Source organism: Anguilla rostrata, chromosome 16 (genome assembly GCF_018555375.3).
Source record: "Anguilla rostrata isolate EN2019 chromosome 16, ASM1855537v3, whole genome shotgun sequence".
NCBI lineage: Eukaryota > Metazoa > Chordata > Actinopteri > Anguilliformes > Anguillidae > Anguilla > Anguilla rostrata.
In genome coordinates, this window is record NC_057948.1 from 21,887,622 (window position 1) to 21,900,799 (window position 13,178).

The following is a 13,178-nucleotide window of genomic DNA, read 5'->3' on the forward strand; positions in this document are numbered from 1 at the left end:
GTGGTGATCTGTTATGAAGGGCTGTGTTTTCTGTGTGTGTTTGCTTTCAGCCTTAGTGTCACTACAAGGAGATTAGGTCCAGAGGGAAAGTTTGGGCCATGTCACTTTCTTCTGCACAACTGACAACACTGATGCAATATTTCCACCCTGGACAGGTCACCAATCCATCGCTGGGCCCACACACTATTCACTCACACATTCAAAGCCCAAGAACAATTTATACTAATGTGCATAACTTTTGACACTGGGAGGAAACCAGAGTACCCAAACGAAATCCATGTGGACACTGGGAGGACATGCTCCACACAGAAAGGCCTTTAACCTCTATACTTTCTTGCTGCGAAGTGCCGACAGCTCTACTCATTACACTAATGTGTTGCTCCAGATTTAAATCCGTAATATATAATATTTAAGCCATTGATACATTGAAGTACACTTTCAGGAACATTAGGAATGACTTTATGCATTAACATTGTTTGCGAAATGTGCAGCATTTCTGTGGTTGGCAGTACTACTTTTGTGGATCTTTCCACTTTAAGCAACCCATGGCAACTTTCAGCCTTTGAATGTGAAGGAAATAAATAGGGAGGAGAGCTGGCAGATGTTACCAAGACCCTCTAGAAGCAGAACTTAAATACAGAAGAAACTTTCCAACCTTGTTTATTCAATATTGAGAAGGTAATGTAATATCAAGGTTGGAGCCTCTACAAGATATGAAATCATACAGTTTTATTATATCATAGTCTATCATTCAGACCTGATTTAAAATTGGTTGCCTTCCCCTCAGAGCCCTTGCCAAATGTCTTAGGCCTTCATCATCATAATTTCTCTGTCTATCTGTCTCAGGCTGTCTGCATTTCCGTTTTTCTCCTCCCTTCCCTGATAAAAGTAAAATTAAGACACATCCACCAGTGCCCAAAAACACATACAAATATATATATATATAGGACAACTAATTGGTAAGATGCATCATAACTCCTCCATTTGCCCCGTGGGTGTGTGTCTGTCTCTCAGAACTACTGCATACTTTAGAAGTGGGTATTGACAATAGGCAGAAAGGTCAGACTCAATTTCACAGTGATTTTTAGAAGAGTTGGCGTAGGTCAGGCATCGCTCACAGCAGTGTCCTCCTCAGTTTAACTGTCCTCCCTTCTGTCAGCTGGTTGTGATCCTTAGACAATACTTTGCCATTGTTGGCAATCACTGTGAGGCTGTTGTCTACTTTATCATATTAAAAGAACAGAGAACTTTGGGAAAAATGTGAAATGGTTTTTAGATAGACTGGTGTTCTGAGTAATTCACCAATAAATAGTGAGCTTATTCAGTCTTTCTTTGTTAAGCCTCTAAATTATTACCATCCTGTTGATGACATGGACCTAATAAAAACATCTTGCAGAAATGAATTATAAATAAAGGCCATTATATCCTTTGCTGTCCGCAACCTGCTGTTGTGAGTCAGCCAGATTTTCAAAAGCCACAATATTCATTGATAATATTCACTTGAAATTTAAAGAACAATTGCGTTCAACAAAAAATTTTATAATGGCATTGTGTCATGAATTATTGAGTATGTCTCCTTTTCAAAATGTTTATTCGCCAAGCATCCAAGAATATGTAGTAATGCAATATGTCTGAGTTGTTTAGCATTGTTTTAGTCCCTTAATTTGTAATGTAAGGGTGAAAGATTTGATGCAGGCAAGACTTTTTGATATTCAGTTGTGAACATCAGCTATAAAATGTTCCTAGCTATGAAATAAAAATTTTAATGGAGCCAGATGAAATATTAAACACATGAGAAAACTTGCGAAAGAAGGTGTGGTTTGGAGAAGCCAGCCACACTGAGAAGTGAGTGTCTGATGGGAATCATGTTCTGTAGGTATGTGTCTGTGTGATGGAAAGTACAAGCTAGTGCGGGGTCAAGGGAAGTGTCAAGTAGTGCACAAAATAAACTTCACAGTGGCCCATCGTGTCTCTGTCCCTCCCTCCCTGCAGTGAGCTCGAACCAGAGCAGGCTGGCCCATGAGTACTCAGACTGCCGCGACGGAGGCAGCGAGGCCAGCCTGTTGGTGTCACCGCTTGTGGTGGCGGGCATCGTCATCGGCCCGTCTCTTCCCTCCCTGTGTCACCATATCGTGGTAGCCTCCCAAGGATGTCCCTGCGCAACTACATCTAGCCCAGTCGGACGCCAGGACACTGCGGCCCCCCCGTTATCATTATCACGCTCACAAAACATTTGATCATTTGAAATTTGATCGTTGATGTAGTTTATCGCCCCCCACTACTTTCAGGTATTCCTTAATAATTTTACATTTTAGCCAGATGCAGAACAGTCTGAGAGGTTTCACCTTCGGGTGATGCCAACTCCATCTTGTGTTTCCACCAGCTTCTCCACAAGCATCATTTGCTACATCACATCATGTTTTTTTAATGAAATGGTGCAAGTTTCATTTAAAAAAAAATTCACTTTAGGGTTATGTCACAAATTCTCCAACATACTGTTGCAATATGCAATGCAAACACCAGAGCTAAATGCGAAAGAGAGCATTACCTAGCATTCACTGCTCTATATGCACCACATCTCAGACAGGTCATAGATATTTCCTCTGGGAGAACCCAACCTGGAAACATAACTGGTGAGTCAGACGAGCCACAGCTATCAGCTGCATGACCCACAGTGAGTGCATTGGTGTCTGACTGAAGCCTCTGAGCCTTTGGGCTCTCTCTGAGTAATGGGGGGATAGCGCAGAACTAGCATCCTACCAGTTTGGCCTCTGGGTGATAGGAGCCAATGCAATTCATATTCAACTGACTAGTGGACATCCAGACTGAGATGGCAACCAGAGTAACACACAGGCTTGTGCCAGATTTGTATCTTATGAGCAATCATGTTCAGGAATCATAATGTCCTATATTTCTAGAATGTCTCTGGAGTAAATGCAACAAGAATAAAAGTCTTGTGTAAGCTGGGTCCTTGATCTGTCGTCAAATATTATTCTTGAGAGAAACATAAATTTGGGAATTTTGCAAAGACATGAATAAACCAAACCAAACAAAAATAGCAAAAAGAATCAATGTCACAGTAACAACATACCACCTGTCATTATTTTCTAACCCCCATTGGTTTTCAGCACAGGGACAGGCTTCAGTGTACTTACTTTGTTCACTCGATATGTGATCTTGAGATCTGTTGTAACAAGGCTTTGTTTGCAGCTCCTGACGGGTTCTCCTATGGAGGGTCTATTGGGGAGCTGAGGTCTACGTGTATCGAAGATTTTCCTCCTGTGTTCGATTTCGACTCTTATGCGGAAACTCTGTCTCAAGTCAACGTGATGTACCCTGACTCACCACCCCAGTAAGTGATCTTCTGAAATTATGGCATTCACATCAGCAATCCATAATCCATAATCCATTTCCATAACCACCAAGCCACTGTTATCCTTCGTATAATTAAGCAGTGCTGCAACTTATTCAGAAGTGTGATACAGTACTGTGCATGCCGTAATATTTTACTGTATGTGGCCCACATATTTTCCTGACTGAGACCTTACATGTATGTTGTGTGATGATGCTTTGGGCCCAGTGTGAATTCTGAGCAGCAACCTCTCACCTGTGAGCCAGTGGGATAGTAAATGACATGACAAAAAACTTTTGTGATATGGACTGACCTCTCAATGACTGCAAAAAGCATCACCCTGTGATAATGAGGCTGCTTCACTGTGAAATGGATGCGGAATTGGGAGGGAGAGAGTGGATGTGAACTCTGTAATCAGTAATGAGATCACATTACCGCCAATGACAGTGAAGCACATCAGCGCTGTAATGTTTTTTCCTTCAGTTAATGTGGCCATGAGACATGTGCACACAGTAGACGTATAATCATTTTGGAGTGAGATATTGGGCATAGAGTGAGTGAAACAAAAGAGTGAACCATAGTAGTTATTTTCCACGCAGAATGGGACAAATCCATAAAAATGACAAATGCTTGTACATAGTACTTTTGTTATTTTATGCTTTCAGTCCAAAACAAAAATATAAACCAAAAATATGTGGCCTTTCCTGTTTCTAATGGTGGACAGGTTTTAATGTTTGGATTTGATCCTGTCCTTAAAAAAACATGAACCTTGCTATAAACTGTTATAATGTTATCCTTATCAGGGGCAAACAGCTGTGAGGATGGCATTTGAAGACTTGCCAGCTAGACTTTCCAGAGGATGTCCTTTCTCTCTACAACTTGAAGCATAGTATTTAAGTGTCCTGCCCTGCTCACATATTTTCTCAAAATGTACTATTGTCTGTTGGGTTTAAATGAATATTCTCACAAGACAGTGGTTTTGTTGCTGAAGCTGCAGCGAGAAGGAGCAAGATAGGCAAACATTTACTCCAGGTTTTTTGTTTTTTTGTTGCCATTTTTCTCCCATTTTCTCCCCAATTTAGTCGTTATACCAATTCCCCGATACACGTGGAGTCATCAGCCGCTTCTTTTCACCTGACAGCAAGGAGTTTCACTGGGAGAGCGTAACGCGTACGGAGGTTCACGCTATCTCCCCCAGATCCCCTCCCTGCTGAACAGGCGCCCCGACCAACCAGTAGGAGTCGCTAATGCAACGATCAGGACTCATAACCTCACCGGCTTCCCACCCGCAAACACTGCCAATTGTGTTCGTAAGAACGTCTGACCAAGCCGGAAGTACCGCTGCTGGGTCTCTGCGGTGGTAGACGAGTGCTTATACCTCTACACTACCCAGACGGCCGTACTCCAGGTTTTAATGGAGCAGAGTCAATCCTTCATGCTGGTTCTTCTCCCTGTGTGTAGCCTTCACTGTAGCCTGAGCACCACTCTCCATGCATCTGGACTTAACAGTACTTAACTTTGCACCGTGGGTCAGTCAGTCTCTTTCAGGATATTCTCAAATTCAGGGCTGTACACTCAGTCCTTTAACAATGCAATGGCACCGACAAATGGATTTGCTTTCCAGTGAAAAGGCAAACCAAAACTGTAAACCTAAATACCTTGACCCCGTCCTAACCCAGTCATCACCAATTATACCTCCTCAGCCGCGATCACGTTTGCACCTCCAAATTCGTCACACAATCTGAAAACCCTTGTCTCTGATTCACACAACCTTGCACTAACACTATCAATGCATTTGTATTATATGATTATTAGTATTAGTATTTAGTATAACCAGACACCTCATGACACCCTTACATAAAAAGTATAACAAAGAACTTCTAGTGAGGCTTGATGATCTACACTGAATCCTGTGTGTACAGTGGACCTTCTGCCTTCACTGCAGCATAAATGACTAATGAAGCTTGCCCAGGTTGTCACATGTGTTATATGGGAGACTTGGCAGGCAGGAATCAGAACACCTCCCTGCCTTTCATTGCTTGTTTCAAGACCCAGTACATTATTTACATTTAAGTGACAGTTTCATTACTATATCATACTCTTCACCCACAACCCACTGAAGAAGCTTCTGAAAAAGCTGAAATTACCTCTCACAGAAATGAGGGACAGCCTGAATGCACAGGCCTTCTCCTGTGCCACAGCCAATCATGAAGATTATGGATTATTACTGCCAAACCACAGGCTATTAGCCAGCACTGAGTAGAATATAATTCTGTTGGAAGATATATTCAATTGCCTTGTTTCCATACCGATAGTGAGTCCACTCCATTTAGAGGATTCATTAGTCTTGAGCTGACCAGACACACAGAGACGGCAAGTGTGCAGCTGAAAAAATGGGTCTAGGAAGAATACTTTGATGACTAGAGGAGGCATTAGTGCAGCCATTTTCAAATTTGACTTTTGCCATGGAAGTAAAAAAGCAACACATTCATATACTGGATATTTCTTGTATACATCTTGAACCATTCCTTTGCATGTGATCAATATGCAATTGGTTAAAATATTGATGATGTGCATGAAATGGTACCTCCACACTATTTTGGTGTGTTGAATTTAAAGGGATGGGAATTCTTTGGCAGATAGAGATTGGCAATGTTGTGGTGGGATGTTATTGGTAAAACCCATAGGTATGACTTTCCAGTTCTGCCACTATAAAGAATACTATAGAGTGTATGTCATGCTACTGAATAAATTGTAATGCAACAATATTTAAGTGATATTCTAGATTACCAGTGCTCATTCAACCCAAAATGAACATTTAAAATTGGTTCATTTTTAACACTTCAACTTTTAACCACTCTTTATCTTCACCATTGCTCCTGCGAAATTGGTACTCAAATTTTGTTTTATTTGTAAACTGGGATAGGACAGTGAGTCATCTCAGCTTGTATGTCACTTGCTTACTGTATTTATTCTTTTTTTCTATAGAGTTATAGTTTCTTGGCTCTCCTGCATAACTATGCAATGTCACAATGATGCAGAATATAGGCTATTTGGCTTCAATGGTTCAGAAGAAAATGATAGACAGAAACAGCAGATGTTTCCGATGAGCTCCCGGCAGCACCACCACATTTTCTTAAGACTTGGAATGGAGAGATAATAAGGGGCATTACATCACACGCCGGATAACTATGAAGAAAAGCGAATACCTGCATGCTCTCAAAGAAACAATAGCATGAAAGCAAATAGCTGGCATGATTATAGTATGGTTGCAACAGCTCAGATGTGTTGCTAAATTGGAATTGCCCATTAATTAATTGTTTTTAGCTGAAAGAACACCTAGTGGGAACTTCCCGAGGGCATTATGATCCTCCTGTGGGAAACTGTACTGAAGCATAAAATACCCCTCAACCCTCAACTCGTGAGGCATGGGAATTGCAGCTTAGTGTAACACCCATACAACACTGATACAAAAACAAGATATCATGTGCTATCCTTGTCACTTATTGTACATTTCCGTTCACACAAGTTATTTAGTGTCATAACCTTCATTTTTCAGTCAATGTATTTTCAATTAAAAACAACTGGTCTCTTCATTTGGCACTTATAATACTGCAGAAATCTTTGTTAGGTTGAAGTGTTATGCCAGCAAATTAATATGATTAAAACCTAACATGTGCAAGCACATACAGATTTCACCAACTATCAAATGATGTGCTGAGAATCCCTCCCACTTTCCAGGAACAACATGGTCATCATTTATTTATGAATGATAGCCAGGGGAACAAACTACTTAAGGTAACCCGGGCAACAGGATCTTAGTATTCAAATGGAAGGCTGAGAAAATCTGCAGGTCTATGAGGAAAGAAACCCATGTGTCTGTACAAAAACAGTAGAGCTGAAGCAGCAGATACAACAATAAGAGCCTGTAAGCAAGTACACCTGTAAAAAAGACTAAAGGTTGAAACATGGTTAAAGGTTTAAACATTTCAGTACAATGCCTTCATCAGTGAAAATCTGTAATTCTGTGGCCAAGATTTATATACCTGACAAATGTATAGGTGAATGTTAGTTGGCTAAATTAAATGTGTGCAAATCCTTCCTAAGAAGGAAGTAAGAATACCAGATTAAGATTTATTTACCAAAAAAGTATTTGTTTTTTTAAGTTTTGATTTATTTATATCAGTATTAAAACAAGAGGTATGAATTGAGTTCAACTGAGAGGGGGAAAAATAATTTTACTGAAAGTCATGGCTCTTGAATTACCAACCAATTAGATTTCCTTGCATGTAAAATCTCTGAAGACAAAATTATGCCAACCCATTTTCTGCTATTAATTGTCTTGAAATTCATTATAGCTGAAGGTTAAATAATAAAGTCCTGATATCAAGTTTTAGTGCATTGTCTTCATGTGGAGCATTTTAAAATATGGTTTCTTAATGAGATTTATCTGGAGATATTTATCTGCTCAGGTAAACTTCACAAAAGAATGAAACACTGAAAGAGGAATGCTCCTGGGGAATGCTAATTGGCAATGCACTGAAAGGGTTCTCAGAGTTGTTCTATGAAAAATGTTATCTTATGAAACGTGTGACCTTATCCATGTTACTTAACACATACATCAAATGAGAACTTGGAATTAATTTAATGCATTAAATGTTATTTGTAAAAACAGCTGCAGGGAAGATTGAATGTTTCAGGCAAACGTAAAGTCACTAACAAGGCTGCTTAATAAATGTTTGGTATATCCAAGCACTCTCCCTTGGTTTTTCGTCTTTCGGAGCTGCCTTAGGTGAATCTGAAGATGAGGAAATTGGAAGAGAAAAGAAACATAGGTTCTGTCCATGTTTCCCTTAGGTGACAGGCAAGAGTGATGTGGATTCATTTGGCTTCACCTTGCCTCCATGGACCACCACTCCTGACAGAAGGATAACGTTAGCATTTCCACAGATTCTATTTTCCAGCATTAGTTTCTCCATTGCCTGCTATCCCCTCAGGTCACTGCTAAGAGGTTGGTTTAAACATACGACCCTGCTTAGTGTGACTCAGAGTTCTATGAGGGTTCCAGGCTTTCTCTCCCACTCCCATTGCTATGAATCATGACATTCAGTGTTTTATTTTATGATTTATCTTATTTATAAATTTAACTGACATTATGAAAACCGAATGGTAATTACATTTCCTGTTGTTTCAGTTATGAAGAATGCATGGGGCCTGGTGCAACACATATATACATCCCCACTGATGACCCCCCTCCATACTCTCTCACTGACCCTTGCCAGGGAAGGGACATGCCAGCAATGCACAACAGTTTGGAGTTGGAGGTTTCAGATGGCTCTTCCTCCGCGACAGCTAGGCTGCATACAATAGCCTCCATCTCTCTGACGGCGCTCCCTTTGGAGGATGCGCCCCCTTACGAAGCGGTGGTGGGTGGCCGAAGCCAGCCCATCCCCCTAATTCCCACAGACCTGCTCAAACGTGCATCTGCAGACACCAGCCCCCAACTGCCCATCTCACACAGAAACCTTTTGGCCAGAGCAAGTTCGTCACCTGGAGTGCATCAGTAATCTAAAGAATATATTCCTCTTTGAAAGAGGTCATTTTATTCTACTTGGGAAATTGCCACAATGTCTGAAGAGACATGAAAATCAAACAAGCATATCTTTTTCTGGGTTATTTGTCAACTGAACTTAAATTTCCTGAAAGACTTCCAGCATCTCAGACTGACTTGTCTGTCGATCCTGAATCTCTTTCCCTCTGCATTATTAGGCATTCACCACACTGCCCAGCCCTGCCCACTCTTCCTTCTTCACATGGAACACTGCCATGGAAACAGAGGGCTACTGGGGGACCTTGTCTCTTTGCTGTTTGGTCTCAGTCTTAAACAATTTCATCAAGTTTATGGTTTTCAGTGTGATGTGCAAAGAAAGTAATGTCCGGTTTCTGTATCCTTTTGTCTTTTAACTCAGTAACATTCAAAACACCAGAATTATCAGCAGTGCTAATAGATTAATGTCAATATGTGCCTGTTATATGCCCCTTACAACTATTTTGTACTGAGAGTGGTAAATAAAGCACTCTTTGGCCAAGTAAAATAAATCACATGCAAACAACAAAAATGTTAAGGGTATTTGGAAAGGGCCAATGAAATAAAGTTTGATTTCAACAATTAGATGCAATAGTTGTCCCCCTGTACCAGAAAGTATACTCATTTGTATATCCTGAAGTGCAAAACTGTATATTACATGATTTGTGATTGGAAACTAGAATGGTATTTTGTAGGCTAACAAAATACATTTTTGAGTAATGAATACACATTCTGCAATTCTGTATCTGTTCCAATTATCTTTACTATACATTTGATATGGTATCCCTGATTTAAAAACCAATATATGACATGATATGAGTGACTACTTGATTATTGTTTAGATGTTTCCTTTATAAAGGGAAAGGTTCTTTTTGATCTAGACTAATCTTTTCCCTCATAGTTGATTGATATTTACATGTGAGGCACTGTGAAGGTTTATGCATGTCCTTAATATATAAAATGATCTGTAGTCACTTGTGTAGCCAACTTTCTACAGAAAAATCCATAAGAATCTATCGGAAAATTATGTGTTATAAAGTGCACAAAACTTTTGTTAAATTCTTCATACTTTTGTCTTTTAAACAACGTCCCATGTAAAACCGACATCAGATTCCTGAAACACATGCAGGCCTTCAATTTTGTCGGTATCCCTGGTATCAGATGATGAATGCCAATTGTTTGTAAATTGAATGTGCGTGTCTGTTCATGTTGACTGGCATAAGGACCCATCCTAGAAATCCTATGAAAGTCATGCTCTCTTCATAGCCATGTGCAAAATCAGCCATTTCTCACTCCGCAATGATGTATATGCTGTCTGTAGGTCTGACTGCACACTTGTGTGTCTTTATACTGTATATCATCATCAATCATCATCATCAGACACTTTCATCAATATATAAAATTAATAACATGTTTTCCTAACAAGATTATCACAAACTAAAACTAAGTTGAAAACTTTGTGAAAAGAACATTATAGTAAACTGAAAAAAATAAAAACAAGATTTTAGAAAACTCGAAAATTAACTAAAGCCAGCAAACCTGTCTGATAACTAAACTCTTAAGAAAATCCATGTTTCATGAATGAGGCCCAATGAGTGGATACAAGGTAGTATGATCATTTTTCAAAGACACTTGTAAAGCCTCACAAATAACAGTGCTAATAAATGTTAAAATGTTGAGTAGCACTCTTCTGTAATTACTTGTATTCACATATAGGAATTACTACACATAACAATGTAGCATTTAATGTAGGTAGTGGAGATTTCCTATGTTAGTATCCCTTTTAGCTGATGTGTAAGTGACAAGCTAGTCTTCCTGGGGTCCGCATGAAACATGCAGTACAAGAGAAAAAAGTTTTTTTATTAAAATAAAATACAAATTAACTAGGCTATATATTACAGTAAGAATAGAATCTTTACAAAGTAATGTCATGATTAACTAGACAAGTGAAACGTCATAACAGACAATATAAAAGCAACACAATTTTAAGCAAAGAGTAATTTCAAATGACAAATAATTTCTAAAAGCATTACATCTTACAAAATAGAATTAAAAACAACACCAAATACAAGTACAAGGCACATATTTACAAACATTCTCAATACAATGACTTAAGTGATAGGAGAGATTCACCTACTCTTTAAAACTGTTTTTCTGTGAATAAGGCGAATATTGAGTATTGCATTCCAGGAGGATACTGCCCTAGACAGTATTTTTCAGAGCATTAGGCATGTTATGCTGATGAGTGTCAGTACAGTACCCTTTCTGATTAAATAGAAATCCAAGGCTGAGTGTTAATGGTGATAGTGAAAAATAAATAAACTGGCAGATAACCTAGTTGCAACTTTTAGCCACTTAAATAAAGGCATACTATGCAGGATTTTTTTACTTTAAATATTGCAAAATACCTAGACTAAGGCATATCTATGATACACTGGCAATCTCAGTCTTTATGTACTTTCTCCCAAATTTGTGCAACTTTTACCTGTATTTGTTATTCTAAAATGCATTTGGGATGTTTCTGGGCATGGCATTCTTTTCTGTGTGGGAAGGGGTGGGCATGGTTACAGAGCCTGTGGTTTGGGATCCGATTCCAGCAAAGTGTTTGTTAGCTAGTTAGTTGCTGCAATGGCTAAATACAGAAAGAGGAAAAACACAAAATAGCTGCAACAGCACTGCAGAGTAGCTACTGTACAATTTTCCCACATGCTAAGGGTGCACTCAGTGTAAAGATTGTTATATCACTGGCTAGTTACTGTTACCATCTATATGGAATCATTCATGTTACAAAACATGCTATTTACAATATCACTGACCACCTCACATCTTCGCTTCACATTTTGCTTGTAGCGGTCAAGGGTATGTGCTGAACAGAGGTGTGGGTGGGGTTGAGGAGACTAATTTGATTACAAACCCAGAGTCTAGAAGGGCCGCAAAATCCTACATAGTATACCTTTGAATGAATACATCAGCTCTATGTTGGTTCTTAAGGAACAGCTACTGTAATAGGGCCTAGCAGCCCTATTTTTATCTATTTGTAATTTACTGAGTTCCTCCTTAGCAGCTGATGCCCAAACAACTGAGCAGTAGTCAAGATGACACAAAACCAAGGGCTGCATCACATGACTCAGCATCAAAGATGTAAGATAGGAAGTGCATTTTCTAATCAATTCAATTCCCCTACCCATCTTCAGAGCTATCCATATGCTCAGACCAAGAAAATGTGCCATCAAGCAATACACCTAGCAGCTTTACCGTCTTCACTTGTGTGATGAATAGACCACATAGCTGTATCTCCAGTTTTAGATCACTAGCTAGTCTGTGCCTTGAACTAAAAATAATCGTCATGTTTGTTGAGATGTTAACAAAAAATCTGTTCGTCATTACCAAGTCACTGCACTGCATTCAATTCATTTGTAAAGACTAAACCGAGTCACTCAGTATAAGATGCAGTATATAATGTGGAGTCATCAGCGTATAACACCAAGCTGGCCTATTCAATAGCAGAAGGAAGATCATTTGTGAAGAGCATAGGAGAGGCCCTCAACAGCTTGTCTGTGGGATACCAGAGTCTAGACTCCACTATCAGAGAAGCTGCCATTGAACAAAAACTCAGATAACTCTCTCTATCAGAAAGATAACGTTTCAGTCTTCCTGCTAACAGTTTATGATCTATCAACATTGAATCGTCAGTTTACTATTATTATTATTCAATTTAATTTAACTTTATTTCAGACACGTAGGTCCATGTAATATTATTATTATTATTATTATTATTTATTTGGATGACAAACCAGTCTAGACTGACAAATTGGGCTTTACACCTAAAACAATGACTTCCATTTTAAAATATGACAAAATTTTTGCCTGCAAAAAGAGACTGTTAAAGTACAGAATGGGAAATCCATTACACATTACATGATGTCCCTGTCACTTTGTTGTATGAACATTGTAATAGCAATGATCCTTATTTCCTAAAACCATCATTGTCTCTGTGTTTGCACATTTTTGTATTTGTGTTGCTTCCTTTGTTATGTTGTAGAAAATAAACAATCCAAGATTTGTTCCTTCTGCCTCTGTTTAATTCAATACAGACATGTATGTTGGGAAAACAAAAATGCTGTCCAATTCTAACAAATTGTCATGTTTACATCATGATAATCTTGCAAATATTTCACCCCAACCGTGTAACCAACCCCATGTGTAATATATGATGCGTGTATTATTTTAGGAAAAACT

At 39.0% G+C, this 13,178-nt stretch overlaps 1 long non-coding RNA gene across 1 annotated transcript; it reads left to right on the plus strand.

The window, feature by feature from the left end:
* Positions 1-3,212: 3,212 nt before the first annotated feature.
* Positions 3,213-13,006, plus strand: LOC135241872 (uncharacterized). The gene is made up of 2 exons (XR_010326142.1): positions 3,213-3,352; positions 9,122-13,006. It is a non-coding gene; the product is annotated as an uncharacterized LOC135241872 (long non-coding RNA).
* The last annotated feature ends 172 nt before the right edge of the window (positions 13,007-13,178 follow it).